Source organism: Rhinolophus sinicus, linkage group LG07 (genome assembly GCF_036562045.2).
Source record: "Rhinolophus sinicus isolate RSC01 linkage group LG07, ASM3656204v1, whole genome shotgun sequence".
NCBI classification, from domain to species: Eukaryota; Metazoa; Chordata; class Mammalia; order Chiroptera; family Rhinolophidae; genus Rhinolophus; species Rhinolophus sinicus.
In genome coordinates this window covers 49909836-49936082 of record NC_133757.1, presented here as the reverse complement: position 1 = coordinate 49936082, position 26247 = coordinate 49909836, and the positions used below count along the sequence as shown (strand labels likewise).

General features: G+C 38.2%; 1 protein-coding gene and 1 pseudogene across 1 annotated transcript in view; both read right to left on the bottom strand.

Moving 5' to 3' along the window:
* MCU (mitochondrial calcium uniporter) overlaps positions 1 to 26247 on the bottom strand; it is a 182996-nt gene that overhangs the window by 116016 nt on the left and 40733 nt on the right. The gene's annotated exons all lie outside the window — the stretch shown is intronic.
* On the bottom strand, positions 7810 to 13685 carry LOC109454803 (EF-hand calcium-binding domain-containing protein 7; annotated as a pseudogene).

The following is a 26247-nucleotide window of genomic DNA, read 5'->3' as shown; positions in this document are numbered from 1 at the left end:
AAAAATTGACTACTCTTGGTTTTTGAGCCTTTTGAGCCCATTCTTTTGCTCGGCCCGCTCCAAACACTTTGGAGTATCCTTTCTCTTCTAATAATGGCCCTTGAGCCACTGCCTTCTACTTGGGCCCGCTTCTACCTCTTTGAAGTGTACTTTTTCTTCTAATAAATTGCTCTTTCACCACTTAAAAAACAAACCAAAAAAAATCGACTACTCTTTATTTCCCAATCTTCTTCCTTCCTTCCTTTGGAAAGTTTTTACTCTAATAGATAGTCATACTGTTAAACAAAAAACTTAATTCCCATGGCTGAAAGCCTTTCTAAAAGAAAGGGTTTACTGGGCCATAAAGGACCAGGTCCTGGGGCATGCAGTCTAAACCCTCAGCAGCAGCTAGAAAGGTAACACGTCTGCTGTCCTGGAGCTGACATGCTTTGTTTATACAACAAATACTAGGAGGAAGAAAGATGTAAGTTGTTTTGAAAGAATTTACATAGCTACAGATGAGGCAAAGCCGGGTTATGAGGGCAGAGTGCTCCCTTGGCTTGGTGGTGGGCAACAGTCCTAAAAGTTCATGCAAATGCAGGATGCGATGGCCTGTCCAGTGGTTGGGGAACAGACTCCCAGACGTCCATCCAAAGTTCCAATATGCATTCAGGAATGTGAGCAGTCTTTGGTCAGCTGGCCCCAGCTATTAACAGGCTAACTGCTCGGTCTCGCACTTCCGCCAGCTGTAATTTAATTTAGAACATCTAAGAATTTCTTTCATCATTAGGAGAAGTCACGTTGAGAATCTTGACATTTTCTATGTTTCTTTAGAGGTTGTTTTTTAAGTTGATCTGATCATCCAACATTTGCCTAAATTAAAGGTCAAGAGCCTAACAAGATGAAGATGAAACAATCAGTATAATCTCTCCCAAAATTAAACAGATTTCTGTCCATTCATACATTCCCTTTAATTCCTATAACAACCCTGAAGTTTTAGTTTTATTTTATAGATAAGAAAACTAAACTTCAAAAACCTTCAGTGATTCAGTCACCAAAAAGGGGGGAGAGGCGACAGCCTCAGCACTCAAACACAAGTCCTAAACCCTTAATTTTCACCCTTTATAAATTCATTAGAACCTAATATAAAAGACACAAAAGAGCTGACATGGATTTCATACTATAACCCACAGATACAGTCAAATCAAAATAGGTATTTTCATTCCCCTCATGAGACTTCCAATGAGCTCCTTTTTCAAGCAAGAATTCACATGGAAAAAAAAAAAAAAAGAATTCACATGGTCCCATAAAATTGCTGATCCTGTATATCTGTGCCTAAATTTTCCCATCTGTAAATTGCAAGTGACATTTTCCCTAGGAAACCTCAGAGCTGAGAGGACCATTACAGACAGCAGAAGGAAAACTGTTTTACCTTGGAAGCCCCTAACGTGTTAAACCAAAGGAATCCATTAAAATAATAAAAAGACATAAAATAATCCTAGTTTGAAATAATAACACACAAAATCTGTAATGACAGAAAGTAAGTCAAGAGTGGCCTGTGGCTAGAGGTAGAAGGACGAGATTAACTGCAAAAGGGGAGAAGGGAACTTTTGGAGTGATAAAATATTCTACGTATGTCGTTGCGGTGGTGCTTTCATGGATGCATACACTTGTCAAACTCATTAATTGCACACTTAAAACAGGTTTAGTTCATTGTATGGTAAATTATGCCTAAATACATGTCAAGTTGGTTTAAAAAGGAACAAAGCCACAGAATCAAGGCTAGACCATATAGAAAAGTTCTCCCCATAAGAACAATCTCTTCTGAGAGAAGAAAAGGGGAAAAAGCTACCTAAAAAGGTACTTTGAATTTCCAGGCTTCTCTTATTTTATTCCAACAGATATAAACTTCAAGAAATAAAAAAATAGTCTGGATTGTGTTTATATTGGAAAGTTTTAGAGCATCTGTAATTCACTGGTGAAAAAAGTGATTCCTTACTCTGGATGAAGTTATTTGCCTCTAATATCTGCAATAGAAAGCACTATAGGTTATTAAAATAATAATCTTTGAAACATCAGGCATGTCCCAGGAAATAATAGCTTTCCAGAAGGAGCTGGCGTAAGACAGAACAAAAGGCTAATAAACTCTAACCTTCCTCCTACTCATGACTCTTTCCCATCATTTCTCATTTTTATAGTTCCTCTAATGAAACCATTTGTAGATTTTGCAATATTTTATGGACAACATTGTTTAAATTAATACATTGCAAAATGATCAAATAGTCAAATTAATTATACTATGCTATCAACAACTCAATTCTTAGAGACTGAGTTTACTGGGCAAAGCACAGTATTTTCATTAAGACCTTTGTCATTAATCTTCCCTAAAGGCATATATCACATCAATATAAGTCGCATTTTTATCCCATTCTACAAATTTGTGGTCCTTAATGACTCTATACAGTGGCTGCTAATCCAGGAATTTACAGTGAACTTGTGCTATGTAAAAATTCAGACGATCCCCTGATAAACAAACCCCATTCTCTTCATATAGCCAAAGAGTAATTAATATAAATCAACTTAGAACTTCATGGTGTGGGGGTTCAGAAAAAGTCTCTCCATGATATGCCTCAGTGGTATGGGGATTATTTTGAGCTAAAAGCAATTGAGACCCTGCCGGCTCAAGAGAAACCTCTGCCCACTCCCCATCCCCGGGATCCCCACCCCACCAACTATCTAGAGGAATCTAAATTAGGGGCTTTGCCCGTAATAAGGGATTATCGGAGATAACTGTTTCAACCTATGTATAGGGCAGGGCAAACTTCTAGCTACTGAAATCTGCTCTTCTTAAACTGACATCCTGCAATGACCCTTTGAAGCCCGCAAGGCATCTTACCTCAGAATGTCATAAATACCCATTTGCCCTTTCTGCCTTTGAACTTCTCATGTATGTGGGGTCTCTGACTCGCTGAACTATGTGGGGTTCCCATACATATGTATGTAATTAAATTTGGTAATTTTTCTCTTTGCAATTCTGTCTCATGTTTATTCAATTAGACCAGCCAAAAAAATTTCAAGGGTAGAGGAAAGTTTCTGTCCTCCACCACAATGGCAATTACATTTCACAGTCACTCTGAGAAAACTGTGCCCTATTTTTCTTTCTTTCGTTTTTTTTAATTCTTTTTTTTAAATGCATTGGGGTTAATTAATGGACATCAAAGCTACATAGGTTTCAAGTGTATATTTCTATAATACATCATCTATATATTGCATTATGTGTTCACCACTCAGAGTCAGTTCTTCCATCACCATATATTTGAGCCCCTTTATCCTCTTCTACTATCTCCCCTCCCCTGTTACCCTCTGGTAACCACTAAACTGTTGTCTGTGTCTATGAGTTTTTGTTTCTTTGTTTGTCTTGTTACTTTGTTGCCTTCAGTTTTATATCCCACATATGAGTGATGTCACATGGTTCTCAACTTTTTCTGTCTGACTTGTTTCACTTAGCATAATAATCTCAAGATCCATCCATGTTGTCGCAAATGGCACTATTTCATCTTTCCTTATGGCAGAATAGTATTCTATTGTGTATCTATAGCTCATCTTCTTTATTCAATCATTTATTGAATGATGGTTTGGTTGTTTCCATGTGTTGGCCACCGTAAACAAAGCTGCAATGAACATTGGAGCACATATATCTTTATGGATAAATGTTTTCAGATTTTTCAGTTATATACCCAGGAGAGGGATTGCTGGGTCATATGGTAAGTCTATTCTTAATTTTTTGAGGAACCTCCATACTGTATTCCATAGTGGCTGTACCAATTTACAATCACAACAGCAATGTATGTTTTCTCCACAGCCTCTCCAACACTTATTATTTGCTTTGTTGATGATAGCCATTCTAATAGGTGTGAGGTGATATCTCATTGTGGTTTTGATTTGCATTTCCCTAATAACTAGTGAAGTTGAACATTTTTTCATATATGTTGGTCGTTTTTGTGTCTTGTTGGGAGAAGTTTCTATTCATGTGCTCTGCCCATTTTTTAATTAGATTATTTGTCTTTTTGTTGTAGAGTTGCGTGAGTTCCTTATAAATTTTGGATATTAGCCCCTTATCAGAGGCATTTGTAAATATCTTCTCCCATTTGGTTGGTTGCCTCTTTGTTTTGGTGATGGTTTCTTTTGCTGAGCAGAAAGAAGCTTTTTAGTTTGATATATATAGTCCCATTTGTTTATTTTAGTTTTTACTTCCCTTGCCTTTGAGATCAAATTCATAAAATCCTTTTTGAAACCAAGGTCCATAAATTTAGTACCTATGATTTCTTCTATGCAGTTTATTGTTTCAGGTCTTATGTTTAGGTCTTTGATCCATTTTAAATTAATTTAGGTACATGGTTACAGATAGCAGTCTAGTTTCATTTTTTTTACATGTGACTGTGCCCATTTTTCAATTTGAAATACTAAAAATCTGTCTAGTGGAATGCAACCATTTCAACTCTGTCTAGTGGAATGCAACCATTTAAATTCAAATTATAATTATTCCCTACTGCTCTTCCTAATGAAAAGGTATAATCACTGCTTAAACTTTTCATTGTGTAAGCAGTATATTTAAGAACTCTTAGTCCAGCTGGTGAACAGAAAATATTTGGGCACATGTCATATACTTTCAGCTACCAGGCCAAGCACAGACTCATCTTTCAAAATAACTGCATCCCTAGCTATGCAATACATTAAATTGCTGCATAACCACAAGGAAAAAGTACCATGTTCACACACAAACTCCACTCCCAATTAGCAACCATCTCCCTGTATTTTTTTGATATCTTTAAGTAACAACTTCCTTCTGTGGCCAGGATTATACCGTCCATTAAATTGAATAATGGACTACTTGGCAAGCCAGAAACTGGTTCAATCACCACAGCATAACGAAGAAAGAAAAAGTAAACTGGAATAGACTTCTACAATGGCCCAACTGCTTAAATCATTTAGTGGAAATGAAAGCCACAGGACAGGGAAAGCCAAATATGTGGCGAGTCCACATTATGTAAATGTGCAGTAGATGCTAAAGGGAAAAAGCTCACTCTTAAGAATAGAAAAAAAATCTAACAGTTCAACCTAAACTGTTTTGCTTACCTACTGATAGTAAATGGCCGGCCACTTTTAGACAAGGAAATTAAGAATTTAGGTTAACTCTCTACAAGGTTCCTCTCTCAAGAGAGACAGAGAGAGAGAGAGAGAGAGAGAGAGAGAGAGAGAGAGAGAGAGAGAATTATTATTACCTCATATCTCCCAAAACTTTCTTTCTGTATTCCTCTATCTCAGATGGCATGACCCAGTCATCTAAGCCAAAAACTTAATCAGCTGAATTATATAGAGAGAGATTCCTGAACAAAAGTAACAGCCTTTTCACTGTCTCTTTACCTCCAGTCTTCGTCTCCCTCAGATCATAGCTGAGAATGATCTATCTAAAGTGAAATCTGATCATGTCACTCCCGTTTCAAACCCTTCCATGTCATGTCACTGCCTGCAGGATAAATCCAAACCCTGCAGTACAGTACGCAAAGTCCCATCGCAATCAAACCTCTCTCTCCATCCTTCTCTCTCCCCATTCCACCATCTCATACCACATCTTGAACTAATTTGTGCTTCCTTAAAAAAATAAATAATAAGCCATGCTATTTCACACTTCCATAAGTACTCACACAGCTCCCCTTAACTCAAATGCTTTTACCTAACTCATCTTGATACCCACCCATCAGCCACCTCGGTATTTCTTCTTCACCCAATTCAAGACTCAGCTGATCTCCTCCCAGAAGTGTTTCCTGGACCCTTAAACTGGGTTAGGTGTCCAACTTTTATTCTTCCATAGTGCCTTGGTGTGGTACACAAAACAATGGCCACACTTTCATCCTCCAAAATCTCTGAATCTGTTACCTTACATGGAAGAAGGTGCCTTATCAATGCAGTTAAGGACTCTGAGATGAGGATTTAAAACCATCATCCAGGATTATCCACACGGGCCCCATCTAATCACACGAGTCTTAAAAATCAGTGTGGGAACTGGACCCACTGCTGCTGGCCTTGCTGATAGAGGAAGGGATTACGAGCCAAGGAATAGGGATGGCCTCTAGAAACTAGAAAAAAAAAGGCGAGGAAGTGAATTCTCCTGTAACATGTCTAGAAAGAAACACAGCCCTACTGACACTGATTTTAGCCCAGTTAGATCCATGTCAGATTTCTGACCTTCAAAATTGCAAGATAATAAAGGTATGTTCTTCTAAGCCAGAAAGTTTGTGGTAATTTGTTATGGCAGCAATAAAAACTAAGACACTTGGGGACAGTATTATGATGCTATACTGGCTTGTCAGCTCGTGGATGGGAACTTTCTATCTTACTTAAAATTGTATTCCCAGTACCTAGCACACTTCCTGCACACAGAGATGCTCAACAGTATTTTAGAACTGACACATGTTCATAACTTAATTCCAAAGATCCTATCATTACAATTAAAACATTTTTATTTAATCTAGAATCTTTTTTTTTTTTTTTTGGGAAGAACCCAGTACTTTAATAAGAAATGCCCACACCCCACAAACCTGGAAGAAACGAGCAGGGGTGGGGGAAGGGGCCCCAGGAACAGCAGTCCAGTCTCTGAAGTTTCACGGGGGTGGGGGGAGGCGAGGGGGGGGCCTGCAGTGAGGGCAGCTTGTCCTCTTGTCCCCCAGGGAGCTCCAGGCCGTCCTCCAAGCTCGCCAGGTATTTTGGGTACGATGCTTCTGAAGGCCACAGACATGCGGGTACCATCCTGAAGCCTGTGCAGAGAACGCTGGGGCAGTTTGTATTCCTCCCCCGGCCGCCGGCCCCATTCCTTCACACGCGGCGTGTACTTCCTGCACTGCTCCCAGCCGCAGCTGTTTGCGTCCAGCCTCTGGCTGATCACCCGCACCATGTGACTGGCCTCCCCGGCACTCAGCATTTTCAGGTTCAGTATTTAATATTCAGGGGGAGCGGCTTGACCTTCCCAGAGTATTTGTGGCCCTACCTTGGCCGTCCACCATTTAAGCATTACATTGGCTTTACTTTGTTGCCTTTGTAACGTTGCTGCTTGGTGGATGGCCAACAGCAGAGGTGGCTTAAAATAAGGGTCAAGAACCTTCTAGCCACCCGCTGAGAGCCTTGGCTGTGGCCCAAGGAAGAGGCTGCAGTCACATCATCATGATGTCCGCGTGGAGTAAATCTTCCATGTGTGTGCTGGTTCTCGATGCTGCCCTGGGTTTGCGAGAGCTGGTCCTCCATTCCGGGCTGACTTAGGTGACGCTGATGCTCGATTCTGGGCTGGGTGTGGGAGTGCTATTTCCAGGCAGGCTAATGGAAAAGTGGCAGACTCTGGCCTTCCGGCCTGAGGGCTGAACCTTGTGGGTTGGGGAAGGCCTGGGGCTGTTCAAGTCCAAGCCACAGAAGGGCCTGACTTTGATGGGGCGGACCTTTCCCTGAGGTTTTTTTGTGCTGAGGATCAGATACGTGCTCATCAGTCTGTCGTAACTCCTGCGTGTCACCGACTCCTCAATATGCTCCCGCTCAAACCCCATTTTCACCATCCTCCGGGTCACCCAGGGGTCCATGTTCTCACATGAATGGCATAAGTTCCTCCTTTTGGCCCCAGTTTAGCCATCGGTCCTTCATTAGGTTTTCTAGCATGACTCTGTCGCTGGGGTTGATGGTCGTTAACCTCTTTAAGATCATGAGGCACTAGTAGGACATGTAAGAGGGAACATGGATGCCAGAGCGGAAAGAAGCATCTTCCTGTGAAGGGCTCTGTCCCAGTGGTCATCTTACAGAGCGGCACTCCCAGGATCCGGGGCCGTCACAGTTTTCGCCCAGCAAGAGCTCTGGGGCAATGTAAGAAAAGATGCCGCAGAACATGTTTGGGTGGGGGGAGAGAGGAAGGGGAGGCGGGGGGAAAAAAAGAATATACAAGGCAGTATCAACCGATAACCACTGGGATGGTTTTCCTTCAACTTGACTCAGGTTTAACGGCTTAATTGTTAGATAAACCATGGATCGCTGAGCTATTTGCATCCTGTATTGATGACTAATGATTTCACCGTCTTCTTCTAAGAAATAGCAAGCTTTTGAGTGTACACACTGCCATTCCTTTCTCAAGTTTGGCTCAGTTAACTCTGAGGTTCGGTTACTATTAGCCCCCATGGCAACTGTGAAAGAAACAGATGTTTTAAACTTCCTGGTTGTTGCCAGTAAAGAACTCCTGGTGTCACCTTTATTTGAGAATGTTTCCTCATCAGTTTTTCTTATGATTCTAGGTGATGGTTTTGGTACTGGTGATGGGTCCCTTTCAGGGGACTCTTCGATGTGGCTTCCAAACTGTTGACACTTCAGTTTATTGTCAACCTCCAGTTTTTCTAGAGTAGTTTTGAGATAGTCCTCATTGGCTGTCATATATCATTTACCAAACTAGATGTAGTCAAATTTGCCATCAGCATTTACATTAGCCAAATTTATTATGGCACTTACTTCTTCTCGAGTCATCTTCTCACCTCTTTGTTAAACGTTTATAAAGGACAGTGTGTAAAATATAGCCATAATCATTTACATCTAACTGCTTAAATGATTTTAGCAGTTCTGCTTTTGAAATTGGTTTTTCCTTTCTTAAAATTATACAAAAATCATCGAAATTCAGTTTGGCAGTTTGAGGAGTAGAATGCTTATTAATAGTCTTTTGGGATGGATTTCTTCCTGCATGCTGAAGAGCTAAATAAAGTTGATCTTTAGAACTAATGTTTTCTAAGCTGAAGACAGTTAAGTAGGCAGCTCTACAATTCTTATAACATACCTCCTCTTCAATTAGTGGAAATTTCTTTTTCGAGGACTCTCTGAAAGCATTGATTTCTGATTGGAGAAAGCTGCATCACTTCCGGGACTGATGGCCATTCTTATTCCAGCTTACAAACAAGGAAGCCACTTCTTTGCATGTATTCCACAATCCACTCACCGCAGCCAGAGGGACCTCATCCTTTTTTTAATTACCATGGCAACTGCCTTCAATCTAGAATCTTAATCGGCAATATGAATTGCTTTCATTGCTCATTAGTCATTCTAGGTGCCCAGATGTATTAATACTAGTTTACTTCCTCTGACTTTTATTAACAGGACAAGTACTCACTTACTATGACCCAGGCTTCCCATGGAACTTGCATGTAAGTAGATTTTTAAATCCATGTTCCTCTATCCTATCAGTTATCATATATTTTTAAAAATCAGATATATCGTCATTAGAAAGACATTTTTAATTCTATCAATTCCAAGATCCACTAAAAATTATTTTATTTATCCACAGTGCTTTTAACTTAGGTCTCCTAAATATCTGACAAAATATATTAGTACTAGAAGTTCATCTCTTGAATCAAAGATCTAGAAATATTCAGAAGGGAACCAAAGTGCCACTTTATAACCCTCTAAAGTGTACATTATTTTCCCCTCCTCAGAGGCATGGTCAGTACTACAGCTCACAATGATATCAGCTAACAATTTTTTGGGCATAATATGTGCTCATCTCTGTGCTCCCTAAGTGTTTTACAAACATTCTTAACGTTTACAATGACCCTGTGAAGATGATTCTATATATTTCCCCCACTGGGGTTGAGGTGGGAAGACTTAGAGGGATTAAGTATCTTTCCTAAGATTAATTAAAGCAGCTCAAAAGTAGGAGACTTGGGAATTCAAATCCAAAGTCAATTGAAGAGTAAAAAGAAGTACATTTCTTAGATCAATGCTTACATAGCTTCTTCTAATAAAAAATGGAATTTGGGATACATTTGACAAAGTTTTCAGAGGGACAGGCACCATGAAGGCATGGCAGTGACTATCATAAAATATGAAAAGGTACCATCGTGTGACAAGGTGAGAAAAGGTATTCTGGCCATTAACTTTATTTTATTTGTACCTTAGAATCTGTTTTATAAGATGAAGATAGGTTTATAAAGCATATATCAGTCCTGTACATCTTTCTTAGGCACCAACTGTTACTTCCATTCTTTGGGAGACAAAAAGTAACAAAAGATTCTAAATTTCTGGTTCATTTTGTGGCTTTAGATTGAGTCCATATGCAACTCAAACCTCTCATTCAACATCTTCTGCCGCCTCTCATTACTACTGATTAGCATTTATACAGGCTTATAAATGGCCTGCAGAACATCAGCAGTATTGACCTTCATTTCACTAATCCGCTCTACAATCTTAAGTCGATTCACTAATTCTCTGGTCCTTGGTTCGCTCATCCAGACAACAAGAAAGTTGGGTTAGAGAAAGTCTAAAATCTTTTCCTGATTCTAACATCCTAGGATGGCACTAATCTTTGCACTCTGCCTGGCATTCTGAGCTCAGTACAGCTAAAAGAAACAGAAGGAATGAAGGCATAATGTAAAAGCTTCAGAGGTACTATGTTTGAATCTCAGCCCTACCGCTTACTACTAACTCTATGACCCTGGCAAGTCTTAGTTGCCTTCCTGCAAAATGAGGACAAAAATATCTACGGTTCTTTTGAGGTTTAAATTATTAAGCAAATTTTTTAAATGCATCTAAAAGAATGGTGTTAAGTACTCACTCAATGTTCCTTTCTCTTCAAGTGTGACTTTAAAGTATTATAATCAGGTTTGTCAGGAAGCCATTTCTTGAAGCAAGATTTGAATGTTTTGTAGGATTTAAGGCAATGTATTATCAAGAGTGTCTTGGTCTACTTGGGCTGCCAAAACAAAATACCATAGACTTAGTGGCTTAAACACCAGAAATTTATTTTCTCCCCATTCTGTAGGCTGGAAGTCCCAGATGAAGATAAAGCAAGATTGGTGTGTGGTTGAGAGCTCTCTCCTGGCTTGTAGACGGCCACCTTCTTGCTGTGAGCTCTGGTGTTTCTTCATCTATTTATAAGGGAACCAGCCGTATTGGATTAGGGCCCCACGCTTATGAGCTCATTTAATCTTTATCACCTCTCCAAGGACCCTTCCTCCAAATACAGTCACATCGGAGGTTAGGGTTTCAACATGTGAATTTTGGGCAAACACTAACATTTAGTCCATGAGAAAGAATATTATTTTATCTTTGTACTGAGAGTTTTTTTACTTTAAAGCAAGCTTTACAGACCTCAAACCTCATGCTGAGTTTCTAAGCTAAATAGAGGTGCTTGAGGAACAGACATGTCATAAGGTTGTTAAGCAACATAACCTTAATGGCACAACTTGAATAGAGGCAGAGTTACAAATAGAATTTGAGCCTTTAACTTGGAAGTTCATCCCATTAAATAATATTGCACTTTCCAAACTTGTATTTCTGAATGTGTTATCACTGTCCTCTCTCACATGATCTTTTTTATTATGCACGACCAATGCACTGTACAACTAAGCTGAAGGAGAATAATATTGCATCTCACGTTATCTCTTAAATCTGCCTTAAAATTCTGTTTTCAATAGAAATTTATATAACATTAAGGAAATGGGAGATTTTTAAAAAAAACGACTGACATTCTCAAAGCCAAGAAAATAAACAGAGCCGTGAAAACCAAGGTTTAATTAGCCTTATGGTTTTGTGATTTCTACTTTCAGGGAAAACCAAAAACTGGCACATTCAGCAAAATCACTGGCTTATTTCTTGACCAACACTCATCAATGAGCCTAATCCACCCAGGCACAGGTAGAGTTAGATAATTATTGCCAGTAACTGAAAGTTGTCTGTTCGTGCTTTCAGAAAAAAATAGAATGTTTTAATAACTTTATTAACCTTCTCTGGGTGGCAGAGATTTTCTTTATACACTATTCCTGTAGGTACCAAATACTTATATACAACTATATCTGTGGACATGATATAGCATAAAGGGTTGCTTCAAAGAACATTCTCATGGATGGAAAGAGAAACAGAATTCATTAGCGGGGAAAAACACTGGCTTGTATTTCATAGTTATCACTCCTCAGAACACTTGGCTAGGTGTTCTTTTCCTATTTTTAGATACTAAAAAAATGTAAAACTAGGTAATACTATTCCAATTCTTATGGCTTAAAAACAAACAAACGACTTTTATCGTTTAGCATTGAAATGCATGCTGGCAACCTTCTAGAAAAAGTGAGAAGCTCCTATTCAAAAATAGCAATTTTTACAAGGCTTTCTGCACTTTTTTTGGTGGGGAGGGAGAGAGTGGGAGATGAATCACATTGTACTTGTCCCTAACAAACTAAATTAAATTTTCTTTATTTTTCTTGAAACAATGTTTGTATTCTGTGCAATAACATTGCACCTCCCTGTGTTTCTTCAGCTAGAAAGGGTGGTGGTGGCGGCGGCTTCCTGTTGCTAATCTCTGTGTTACCTCACCATCTCCTATTTGGCTCTCAGCTCTTTCACTACCTGAATTATAATTTTCCTGCACCAAATTCCTTCCGCTGTAAATGCCTGAGATGGTTTCTGTTTTCCTAGTGAGACCCTGACTGATAAAAACCACTTACTGAGTGGAAAAGGTGAAGGAGAATATAGTTAATAATATTGTGATAATTCTGCACAGTTACTCATGATTAGTAAACTTGGTGGGGTGGTTACATCATAAGGTATGTACATAAATATCAAATCACTCTATGGTACACCTGAAACTAATATAATATTGTATACCAACTATACTTAAACTTAAAAAAACAAAAAACCCACTTAATTGGCAATGTATCATTTACTTTTTGAAATGTTAATTAGTTTTTTCATATATACTTAGGTGCTTTAATATGATTCCTCAAGTAAAAAGCTTAAGCTTGAATTTATGGGCCTTGATATCAAAACTCTTGACTTCTCAGGGCACACGCTGAAATGAGGACCGAGAGTGAGGAGGGGAGAAAAAGCAGACAGGGAAGGTCAGTGAACAAAATGGATGATGCAAGCCACTCGGTAATATGTTAGTTGTGCCAAAGTAATGTCAACCAGGGAGTCTCTCAGATTGAGCTATTCTTTGAATACAGCAAAAGTACTATTAAAAACAGGTCAGTAAGTGTACTGACTAAGAATATAACAAGCCATGATAATGCTATTCTGGTCTCCAGGAACTCCCATTTATCCAGTGAATTACGCAATTTCTTCTGAGAGTCTCCCCAAGTTGGCTAATGATCCAAAATAAATTTTTTAATGTATGAGTAATTGTTAGTGACTGTAACCTACAGCCATCTACTGAAAATGCAATTCTTAAATGCTAACACTCCAAACATAGACTGATATCTACAAACATTATTATTTCAGAAAAAAATAAATGAAGAATACCGTATGGCTCAGCAAACCTCTTTTGGGAGCTGGTTTCAATGGGGCCTGTGTCCCTAAATCAAGTACTTTGACATAATCTTTGAAAACTCCAGTCTGGCAAGAAATAGTCCCAAGAGACCATATTTAGATGATCATTTATGTTTCAGCAAATCAAACCGCTTTGACTTACAGCACAAACTCATAATGATATAATACCAACAATAACAAGGACAGTATCAGCTAGCACTTAAATAGTATTTACTACACATATTTATGTGCCAGGCACTGTTCTAAGTGCTTTATATATTTCACTCATAAAGCCATTCTCACAATTCACTGGGACAACAATTATTGTTCCCCACTCCACCGCCAGTATTACAGAGTAGGCTTCAAGACATTGAGTAAACTGCCCAAACTCACATAGCTAGTAACAGAATGTGACCCCAGAGTCCACGCTTTTAACCATTGTACTGTATTCTCTCCCTAACTTGGTCAAGGTCATACAGCTAACTAGATGATGAAACCAGAAATTCAATACAAGTCTGGAACTACATTACTAAGAACTCAGTTGTGAGACATGTATGGTTTATAACTCCCCTTGTCAGCCCTCATAAGTCTTTACCATTACCAGCAAATAATGCCTGTGGAGCTAAGCAATAGGCATGGCATAATATGGGACCCCAGTGTCATTTATAATTCAACCAACCTGCATGGTACACAACAGAAAGGGCCAAGTGTTTATGATCAGAAAACCTGGGTTGAATTCTTCAACATTGCCATTATTAGGTGGTTTACTATTAACTAGACGGCAGGCTATGGGGTAAGACAAACCTGGATTGAAATTCTAGCTTTAAAACCATTGTGTAGGGTGACAAAGTTTGTGTGTGGTACAAAGGCACTCGGCCAAAAAAGCAAAATGGAGCTGAAATCTGCCCATGTTTAGCTTACCAAGCCATCCACCCTAGAATGGGGTTACATGTGCTGGAAAAGGTGGCACCTACCACAGGCCCCCAAGCCAATTCCTGGGTGGTGGGGCAGCCCAAAAGATGTCTCAGTTACTGACTTGGTTCACTGCAGGGTTGGGGGTACCTTTTTCTATTTCAAACAAAGGAGTCTCATAAACTAGTGGTGACTGCCTACTCCACGACTATCAGCTTTGTAATCTTGGGCAAGTTACTTAACCACTGTAAACCTCAGTTTCCTCATTCAGAAAATGTGTTTGAAAACAATACTTGCCTCATAGTGTGGTTTTGAGGTTACATAAAATGAGGCAAGTAAAGTGTTTAGCACAGTGCCAGGCACTTAATAAGTGCTCAACAAATTGTGACCAATAAATTGTAACCACCATGCGTAGTATCACCTCTCTGGGCCTCAGATCCATCATCTGTTAAAACAAATACCATCTACTTCACAATACAGTCCTATGAATGAATTGTGATAATGAGAAAGCATTTTATAAACTATTGCATGTTTACTTATAATTTTTATATAAAGAATTAGCAAATAAAAAAGTTCTTGGTACCTAGCACTCAGTAAATGGCACTGTTGCTGTTGGTATTAACAACTCATTTAAAATTTCTACGTCATACAGTCTTGTTTTGGGTATTTCTTATTTTAGAGAGGATAATCATGCTCTTTTTAAATTGTGAGAGGAATATTATTTCATTAGAGAGATCTATAAACAATACAAATCTAAGCGGTCTAAGACTAAATGGTATCCAGTCTGAAAAAAAAAAAATCCTGTAATCTATCACGGCTAACTTTAAGAAAATTCACCTCAAGGAGACTACCCTTCTAGCTTAAAATTAGAGCTTCTCTATGAGAACAACTGTGTTTTATATCCACATGAAACATGAACTACCAGGTTTACACACAGGGGCATAACTGCAAATTTCTCTGAACAGGAACATAGCATTCCTCAGAAACTGCCCGTTGATTCTGTTCATCCTCAAAATAGATATTTGACCCTGCTCCCTTAAGAAAGGGGCTCCTTCTACACATATTGCAATGTTTGGGATTGTCAGAGCTTCTTCTATTACCATAAATTTCAAGCTTAGAATCTCCCAGCAGCCATAATTCAGCTACAAAGAGCACACTTACCACAGTCCTGCAAACCAGAGGATTTCACAGGCCTCCAGTTCTGCAACTGGATGACGCTTTAGTGTGACCCATGCAGCAGACAAAACCCGCAATGACACAAAGACCTAAGATTGCTGTCAGACCTTATACTTCCTTCGTGTCTCTCTATCTTCCACATGCACATTTGCTTCCAAATGCATAAGTTTTGGTTATTCAGTTATTACCACCACCAGCATAAGGGAAGAAAAGACTCAACTTTACTAAACACCTGCATCTTCTTAATAATCGGGCACAGAGCACAGCCTATGTGCTGTAGTGTGGATTACTGTGTCCATCAAGACACATTTTGATGGGATGGACACCATGAAGCTCTGGATTCAAACCTGAATCTGTCATATCACAGCTTCAGCAACGTGTTTAACGTTTATGGGTCTCCTCTGAGATAATGTATGAAAAAGACTTTTTTATTATAAACTAACAATACATATGGAAATAGTTATTTCTGCCAACACTATGTCATACAAATAAATATAAAAATCCATGCTTTAGTTATCTCAGTGGATTATAAAGTTGTGAAAGTGCTTTTCAGGAATAGAAACCTTCTACAAATGCAAATCTTATGAATTGCATGAAAGGAATACCTTTTAATTCTTTAGAATCTCATTATGGCACCTGCTAGAGGTCCTACACACAAATGGCTCAATCAAAAGGTAACTATAATTTGGAAACTTCTAGAAGCCTACATATTCACAGTTGGGATAATTAGTAATCAGCAATATTATCAGTTTGGCAATACTTGCTGCTTTCTTTTGGCTTATTTAGTAGCATTTTCTGCAGCATGTGCTGCTCTTAACAAGAGCAGTAAAAGTAGAGCCTCACATCTGCCTATCCTCACATCGCTCAGGGGACTCATGGCAAGCGATATTACCTCCATTTAATAAATGAGGAAAGTCTGGGCAAACACCTAAACATGCAAAATAAAAATAAGACCAGAACTGGAACAATAAATAGGCTAAGTTCATTGTTCTTTTCCCTGCAGTGTACCGCCTTCCGTGGGGCAGGACAAACCTCTAAACTGAATAAAAAACAAAAACAGAAAACTACCCTGTCCTTTCTTCCAAACTTATTTATTACTTGTCTGAGAAACCTGCACAACAGAGAACGGGAAGCAAAATGTTGTCCCGTTTGGCACTGCAAAGGATTAACTTCATGAAATGGTTTCTACTTGGCAGCTCTACAAACTATATATAAACCGACCTCCATCGAGGCCAGCCTCATGTGACTCAAGCTGCTCCATTTGGGAAGAAAACACCAGACATATAGCAAAACAATCGGTCAAATCAAGGCTCCCTACATCATGACCAGGTAGATGAACAGGGCTGCCAAACGTCAAGTATAATACTGAACAGCTATTGCTAATGTGCACTCACCACACTTACAGAGGAATTATTTTCTTTATTTGATGTGCATTATTACTAAAGCACAACATCTCTTATATCCAGAACATACATCTTACATATAAAGCATGCCACAGAGAAATAAAACCACCAACTCAAACGGCTTTAAAAGACAACTCGGAAGAAGCCACAAACACAAGGCAGTTCGGGAATTATATTTCCAAAGTTGAACACTTGTGTGCTAGACAGCAGACAAACATGTCATCACGGGTGCAATACTTCACTAACAATGCGTGGCAACATTTACATGGTATACCACAAGTTAAAAATGGCTGCTTCTCTAGGCATCCACAGATGAAGTAATGAAGTAAATGCTGATTTGGTTTTAAAACACTACATATATTTCCTATGCTGACATGAATCACCAATATGAATTGGTACAGAAAACATATTCAGTCCACAATATATCAAAACTGCAAACTTTCAGAAGGCAGATAATGAGCAAGGATTTCTGAAGCAGACGATCTCAACAGATAAACCAAAGACCACTGAAAGGGTTTTTTGATGTAAGGACAAATACTTACAACTGTTTAATTACATAGGAAACATTTAAAATTGATCCTTAAATAGAAAAAAAATGGGTTAAATATATAAATGGGCAACTCAGAAGGGAAACATAAATAGCTAATAAATACTTTAAAATGCATAACCTCACTCAGAATCAGTAAAATGATTAAAAACACATGATTCCATTTCATACCCATTATATGAATAAAAAATAAAAAGCCTGACAACACCAAGTGTTGAAAAGAATATGAAGCAGGTAAACTCTTATACACTGGTAAATTGGTAGGACCACTTTGGACAGTATAAGTAAAAGAAAAAAGTATGCAAGCCCTACACCCTAGCAATCCTATTCATAGGCAAATGCCATGGAGAAAGCCTGGTACATGTACCCAAGGAGAATGTTCACACAGCAACATTATTATTATTGTAGAAAAAAAATTGGAAATAGCTGCATGACTAGCAATAGGAGAATAAATAACAAGTGTTCAAAAAGTTTCCTGAATGAATGACACTGAAGGATGAATAACAATGTTCTCAGAAGGTCGGAGCCTCAACAACCTGGGGGACAATACCAAAATGTGTAACATCTGTGGCATCAGAAAGGACAGAAAGAATATAGTACAGGGGAAAAAAAATTTGAAGCAATAGTGCCTGAAAAGTTAACAAATGTGGTGAAAGACAAACTGTTACATCCATACAATGGAATACTATTCAGTAATAAAAGGAACAAACTATTGATGTGTGGAACAACATGGATGAATCTCAATGGCATATGCTGAGTGAAAGAAGCCCATCTCCAAATGGTACAAACCATTTGATTCCATTTATATAACAATCTGCAAAAGGCAAAAGTACAGGAACAGACTAGATCAAAGGTTGCCAGGGATTAAGAAAGAGGAGAGTGTGAATACAACGGACAGCACAAGAGAACGTCAGGGGTGAGGGAATTGTTCTGTATTCTGATTGTTGAGGTGGCTACAGAAACCTACATACATTAAGTCATATAAATGTACACCCCCAAAATAGTTTTAGTACATATAGACTTTGTTAAGTCAGAAGAAAATCAAAGTGATGTATATCCAAGATATATGGCATTACATATCACATATCCACCTCCTGAAAATGTAAAAGGCGAGCAGATGGTGCAGTTAGCTGCCTCCACTAAATACTATGACATCTCCCTCAAAGACGAACAAAAAGTCTAAATAAGGGCACTGAACAATAAAAATCACATATGTACTCAATGTCTTACAACAAAATTTTCTTAGGAAAAAAGGACTCAGTTTGTGTGTGTGTGTCTGTTTTATGAACTTAATCTAGAATTTAAAAATAACATTGCACAATTAAAATGAAACATTCACGTTGCTTTCATGCCTGCAAAACATTTCTTGCAAGGGATGGGAGACACTGTCGAGCTGTTAAATTAAAATTCTTTACCTTTTCCTTCTTATTCAACCTCTCAAGTTCAGTGTTCCCTGAATAAAAACTTACCTAAAGGCGGAGAGGGAGGAGACCCCACTGGCACATCAAGACTTTAATGTTGACAACTTGCGTAAATTCACTTCCTATCACCTACCAGGATTCCAAAAAGAGAAGGTAGCCAAGCTACAACAAGCTGTGTGTCCCAATTACCTGGGACAGTCCTGGTTTAACACCGGATGTTCTGACATAATTATTAACAGCACCTATCCTCTTTCACTCGAAAGGTTCAATGAATTACATGGCCACCCAACCCTTTACCCATTTCCCTTTAGGAAACTAACTCACAACTCCTCTCTATCACCAAAACGTAGAAACTAGACTTCATGAAGAGAAGTCCCTATATTAGAGTAAAAAAAAAAAGGCAGGAAAAATGTGTTATGCATTACATTTAATTATTTTGTCAATTATAAAATTCTAATAAAATTCTCTTCTTTGGATTGTATAATTGCATATAAATAATCTGAAACCCTAGCTAATCCATACCCTAATACCTTAGGAGAAACAGTTCTATCAGCTATGTTGAAGAAAAATAAATCACCCACTTAAAATCTCTACTCATGCCTCTTTTCTAGTTTTAAAGACAGTTAATATTATGGAAAGGCCAGTACACTTTATTCCAATTTAGATGCTGTTTGCCAAATTCTAAGGAAGCTAAATAACTCTAATATATCTCCAAATGGAAAGTTTATGTTTCCTTGATGTGATATTGTCAAAGAAAGAGCAAGTTTCAAATTACCGTTCTTTCTTGAGATGTCTTTCTTTTATAGTCTATCTAAACAATGAATTTATTTCTTCAGGGAATAAACTACCCAGACTCCTTAGAGTATTGCCTTCTTGGCATCCGCATTTTGGACAGCTCACCAGACAGGGCAAAGCTAATACTTGCTATCACTCCTGGTAACAGATCTGATGGGGGAAAGACAATAAAACGCTAGACCTACATTGTGAATATGACAGCCACTCATTACATGTTCTGCTGAGCACCTGAAATGTGTCTTGTCCTAACAGAGCTGTGCAATAAGATTTTGAAGACTTAGTTCCCAAAAAACATAAAGTAACTCATTAGTAATTTTTATATTGTATACATGTTGAAATAATCTTTTTGATATATTGTGTTAAAATATATTATTCAAGAGGCTGGCCCGGTGGCTCAGGCGGTTAGAGCTCCATGCTCCTGACTCCGAAGGCAGCCGCTTCGATTCCCACATGGGCCGGTGGGCTCTCAACCACAAGGTTGCCAGTTCAACTCCTCGAGTCCCGCAAGGGATGGTGGGCTACGCCCCCTGCAACCAGCAATGGCAACTGGACCTGGAGCTGAGCTGCGCCCTCCACAACTAAGATTGAAAGGACAACAACTTGACTTGGAAAAAAGTCCTGGAAGTAGACACTGTTCCCCAATAAAGTCCTGTTCCCCTTCCCCAATAAAATCTTTAAAAAAAAAAAAAAAAAAAAAAAAAATATATATATATATATATATATATATATATATATATATATAAAATTCAAATTAATTTCACCTGTTTCTTTTTAACTTTTTAATGTGGCCACATTATATGGAACAGTCCTGCAATAGACTATGTTTTGATGTGTTTCCATAATAATTTTTATAATAACAGCAGCAGGCATAATACGGACTTAGTTATTAAGTCTTTGCAATTGCACCACAAGGGCCAAAGCAACAAAATTATCTGTAACATGAACAGTAACAAGCACTATACTCTCCCCTTAGCAATTTTAAAAAGAAAATAAAAACCAAGGCAAAACTCAGAATATTTCTTAAAATGCAATGCTCCTCACTTTGGTGGTTCAAGGGGTATTAATTCTCTAAGAATTTATTGAGTACCTACTATTTTCTAGGCACTGTGCCATCCCTGAAATATCTCAAAGCAACCAACCACAGATTTTAAGACCACAGTGCCAGCCTGGGAAACCCACACCCACAGAGAAAGAGTGTAATGTGGGATGAGGAAGCAAACGTAGGCCTTGAACACATACTAAACGCAGCAAATAGGAAGCAACCCGGATTCAAATAAAAATAAGCTCAAACTATTATTCTCTAACACTTTTGTCCTACATCTACTCCTCAACTTTCTCTTATGTTTTTCATTTATATTTTTAGCTGCTTTTGATTACATCTCCAGAGTTAGGCTGAAAAGTCTTAAATGGTTCCATTGTTAAGTTCAGAATTTCCTTTATATTTCCAAATTTCAAATAGGCTTACTTCATGCTGAGCAACCTGCTGTTAAGTGTTTACCAAACTTCTAAGTAGAAAATCATAAATCAGTCACCTCCCTAATCCCCTACATAATGATATACATATTGATAGCTCAGAGTTGGCATTTGAGGCTTCAAATAAATTCTTTTTTCTATACCCTGGCTTACCTGACATAGTAGCAATCATAACAAATTTTGCATTAAGTTGAAATTTCAGATGCTGGCTGACATTACAATTATATAACAGCATAAAATCCCCAAACACTGGGGATTTTGTATTTGGATAATCTCTGTTTGGAGGCAATTTCAGATATTTCAAACACTGAAGTCTTCGTTCCTAGAACTAAGAGGAGATCTGAAAATACTGGACTTCAGGTTTATTACTCAGGACAGACACTTCAATAAATACAGTTAGAATGATCTATCTCTGTAGAGCCAGATTTATTCAATTTAAAAAGGAGGTAATATTTACATAGCTACAGTTGATGATTATGTCTCCTTGACACTTAACGTTAACTAAAAATCCAAGAACATTGTACAAAAGCTTTTTTTTAGAACCACAAAAAAAAAGTCTTTTGGATTCTCCATATACATGTGACTTGGAGCTTCTGCTGCAGTATTTTTTCCCTTTGCAGTCTGACCATAATTCAAGTATTTTATAGAGGCTTTTTCTTTTTGATTTTTGAAAAACTACAGTAATGTTAGTGTGGCTGGTATCAGATCGTCCTGTATTCAAATATTACAGCTAACAGTGATACCACTAGGTTCCATGCCCTACTATGTATGCAGAAGGTGCTCAATAAATATTTGCTGTGTGAATAAATGAGAGAAAATACGCACACTAGTATCTAACTGCAAAGAAAAACTCAATGCAAGGTAATAAAATACAGGCAGAACATGGTGGGATGCCCTTTCAGTAGAAACATTAAAAATAGCTACTCAGTCTGGAATGATGAAAAAGTTCTCGAGAAGGATAGAGGTGATGGTTCACAACAATGTAAATGTACTTAATGTCACTGAACTGTGCACTTAAAAATGGTTAAAATGGTGAATTTTATATTATGTATATTTTACCACACTCAGCCAAGTATAACTACAGACTTTCACAGGAAGACACTGAGGCCATGGTGAGAAATTCTGGCCATGTAAAATATTATGCTACGTGGTACAGTCAAAAACTTAAAAATAAGCAAAATGGCTCTCACTAAAAAAGTTGTACTGCAAGGCTACTCTGTTTAACAAAATATGTTTGTCAAGTCCTTGTGAGAAAGTACATACTGTGGTAGCTATTTATGTATAAAATATTAAATAATCTTTACTGGAAGAAAAACTAAGTATAACTTCAAGTAAACATAGCATTTGAGCCTTTAGAAATAAACCCACTTGCTTAAAAAAAAAACTGAATTAAACTGTTTTAATCTAAGTTGTTCATAAGCTTTTCAATTTTACAGTTTTTTAACTCATGTAGACTGACCACATGAATAAGTTCATAGTATGAATATGAAATACTTATTTGCAGACCTTGTTACACAAGTCCAAAAGAAGAGGGGCAGACCACTTTAAGAAGAGAAAACTCTATCTTACACTTACTACCCAAGTAATAAAAGAAAATATGAAATCTTAACTGGTGATATGGGAACTATTTGCTGACGCCAAAGTGTATCTGAACATTCCTACAATCTTCTCCAACAAAACTCAGACACAGATCTGGCAGAAAGAAGTCTGTGCTACAGCTTAAAATAATCTGGTATGAACCAGATGTTTTAAAGAAAGGAGAGTGGGCCTATGATTTTGAATTTACCACCAGCCTTGCTATTTTATATTCTGCCCCAAAGCTGTGACCAGTCAGCCAAAACTTCTAATTTTTCCCCTCCTCACCAAACTCTTCTGGATTTAAGGTACTAGTTGGCAAAAATGAAGTGAGTCCATTGATCAAGTCTACACGCAGTCTGTCATTAAGTAGGAACATCTTATTACTGTAAGGTTAACCATCCAAAAACCTTTAAAAAAGATTTTGGATCTAGGATGGGAAAAATGAAGCCAAAAGATTAACTACATAGTTATTATATAACCTATAGAATAAAATTATAGAATATAGAATAAAAATATAGAATATATATTCTATAATATAAATAATAATAGAAAATACTTCCTACATTCAGGGTAGGCTTAAAAAGGATTGGGTTAGGGCCGGCTGGGTGGCTCAGGTGGTTAGAGCTCCATGCTCCTAACTCCGAAGGCTGCCGGTTCAACTCCCACATGGGCCAGTGGGCTCTCAACCACAAGGTGCCGGTTCAACTCCTCGAGTCCCACAAGGGATGGTGGGCAGCGCCCCCTGCAACTAAGATTGAACATGGCACCTTGAGCTGAGCTGCCACTGAGCTCCCGGATGGCTCAGTTGGTTGGAGTGTGTCCTCTCAACCACAAAGTTGCCGGTTCGACTCCCGCAAGGGATGGTGGGCTGTGCCCCCTGCAACTAGAAAAAGCAACTGGACCTGGAGCTGAGCTGCACCCGACACAACTAAGACTGAAAAGATAACAACTTGAAGCTGAATGGCACCCTCCACAATTAAGACTGAAAGGACAACAACTTGACTTGGAAAAAAAGGCCTGGAAGTACACACTGTTCTCCAAAAATCCTGTTCCCCTTCCCCAATAAAATCTTTAAAAAAAAAAGGATTGGGTTAAAATAATTTTCAAATAAAAAACCAAAACACACACACACACACAACTATCAAGGGGGAGAAGTGATGAGCTACAGCATAACCTACACAAAACAAATAGCTGGATTATTGGAAAGAGCTGCAGGGTTTAATTATACTGTCGAACAGTAAATACCTTGCTCAGCTTCTCAGAACCTGCCCAAGAAAACTTCAAGTAGAAGTAAAGCTACTACACAGAACAAAGGTTATTTTCAAGTCTAATTAGTTGGTCTCAAATTCTATCATGGATATACCGAATCTTTCATTATTTCTTCATAGCTGCTCTTCCTATAAGAGCATTTGCCCCTCTAGGTGATAATGTAAAATGAATTTTTATTCATTCAAGTTTCTTTCATTTGCTTCTATGTGCATAATATACCAATTTACATCATAAAGCTTATACGGCAAACTTCCAGAAGCAGGAACGACTTCTATAGCACCTTACATGAACAAGTACAGAAAAATAATGCTTTCAATGATTAGAGCAGTGCCAATACACAATTGGTACTAAGTATAAATATTGAACAAATAAAGGAATGAATTTTAGTTAAGTTTACTATCTCTCCCTTATAAAGTACTTATATTAAAAGGGCTCCAGCAACCTTTCTCTAGACAGCTAATCACAAGGCAATGCCATGAATACAATGTGCTAGCCGAGTCTCTCTCTCTCACAAACACACACACACACACACACACACACACACACATATCCATTTGACACCAAAACCAAATATATGGTACTTGTTTCCTCAATTTCCCTGATTTCCTGCTTTGAATAAAATTCTTAGTAGTATTTACAGCTTTGCACCTCTTAAAATTCAGCTCAGGAGTTGCACAAAGTGCAAGCGGCCATTCTAACTACCTCTTTAGGAGAAAGACCTTTCCTAACTCAGGTTCTCTGGTGCTTCTGTCTCCTATGTGGATAAAACCAATCCCTGCAATTTATCCCTAGCCCAGGTCTTGCCCGTGGGCAACAGATTCTTTTAAAATGAATGCCTCTTCACTAGTAGGCATACCCATCCATGTGGCAGTTGTCGGGCAAGACGTAGTCTGACGTACCTTCCACGGTACCCAACATGACCCCTGCTAGGTAGTTTTCACACAGTCACGCGGGTCAGGGAATAGGCAGGTACCCAACGGACACATGAAAACCATGGCTATTAATTTATAAACAAAAACACTGACCAGTGCTGGCCTGTAGGTTGTGACTATAAGAATTGTATTCGTGTCTGAGCATTGTTTACTTAATCAAAAGTCTAGCAGTCTGAAAAAATGGCTGAAACATATACAAAAATGCTGAGAACCTCTGGGGGAAAATGGTCATGCAACAGAATATAAATAAAATAGAACTGCAAGTCTGAAGAAATCCTTGTGGTGACAAAGATGGACAGAGTACACAGAAAAATAGGAAACAAACTGGAATAAAAAGACTAATCATATAGAAGTTTTTGATATAAATACTTCACCAGCCACAATCAGCTTGGAAGTATGGCCCAGGAAACGTCCCCAGGGGTGACGAGTGACCACAGGGAACACAGGCTCTCTTCTCACAGCATAGATGCCTTTCATTCCACTGGGTATGCAAACACCTTCCACCCTCAAAGAAAGACTGTTTCTCCATGTTTATCCTTTTCAGGGAGTGTCTACAAATCACAGGGGCATATATTGGACATAATTTGCTTCTGCCTATTGAAACCTATATTTAGTCATGATCAATTAAATGCTGCTCTCTCAAGAGCTCAATTATTAAACTCATTAACTGTTGTATCTGGGGGAGATTGTGTTTATAATTAAATATATTAGTAAATACATTAATATTTTATTAACAACTATTGAAATATGCTGGAATAGCCTACATTATGCCAAACAAGGCTATAATATTTTTACACATCAAAAAAATATTTGCCTGTTAGATCTAAAACCCTCTCTCTCAGGACCCTGGTGGTCTCATCTCCCCACTGTCACAACAGGATTATAGGATCTGTCCTGACAGACAGTTCGTTAAGAGATACAACCACACCTAAAGCAGCACACTGGCTGCCCCCGCAAAGGAGCAAATGACTCATGGTATCTGTTGGTTTGAACTCACCCGTGTACTACATAGTTTTATGACCTTGCTGGAATCTAAGCTACAAATCAAGAAAACAAATAACACATCAAATATACTTCGGGAATGGAGTCAGAAGTCAGAAAGAAATGGAGAACTACAAATCACAATTCTGAAGCTTGCTTGTTCAAAAAATTCCAACAAAACTGATAATAAGAAATTTTGTTTTGTGAAAACCATTCCTCATAGGATATTCTGTCATTTCACTGTTATGATCAGACATGAACTATGGAGCTTCCTATTTTGAGGTGACGGAAGAGAAAGCTTCGTACTAATAGGAAAAAGATTATGATGAGAACACTTTTCCAGCTGGCCACAGAATAGTAAGCAAGAGACCTATTATAAATCAACATACAGCAAGATGAAAAAAAAACACTGACGGAATCAAAGCAGAGTAACAATAAAAATTTTAATTTTTTTTTATTGGCTAACTTAATAT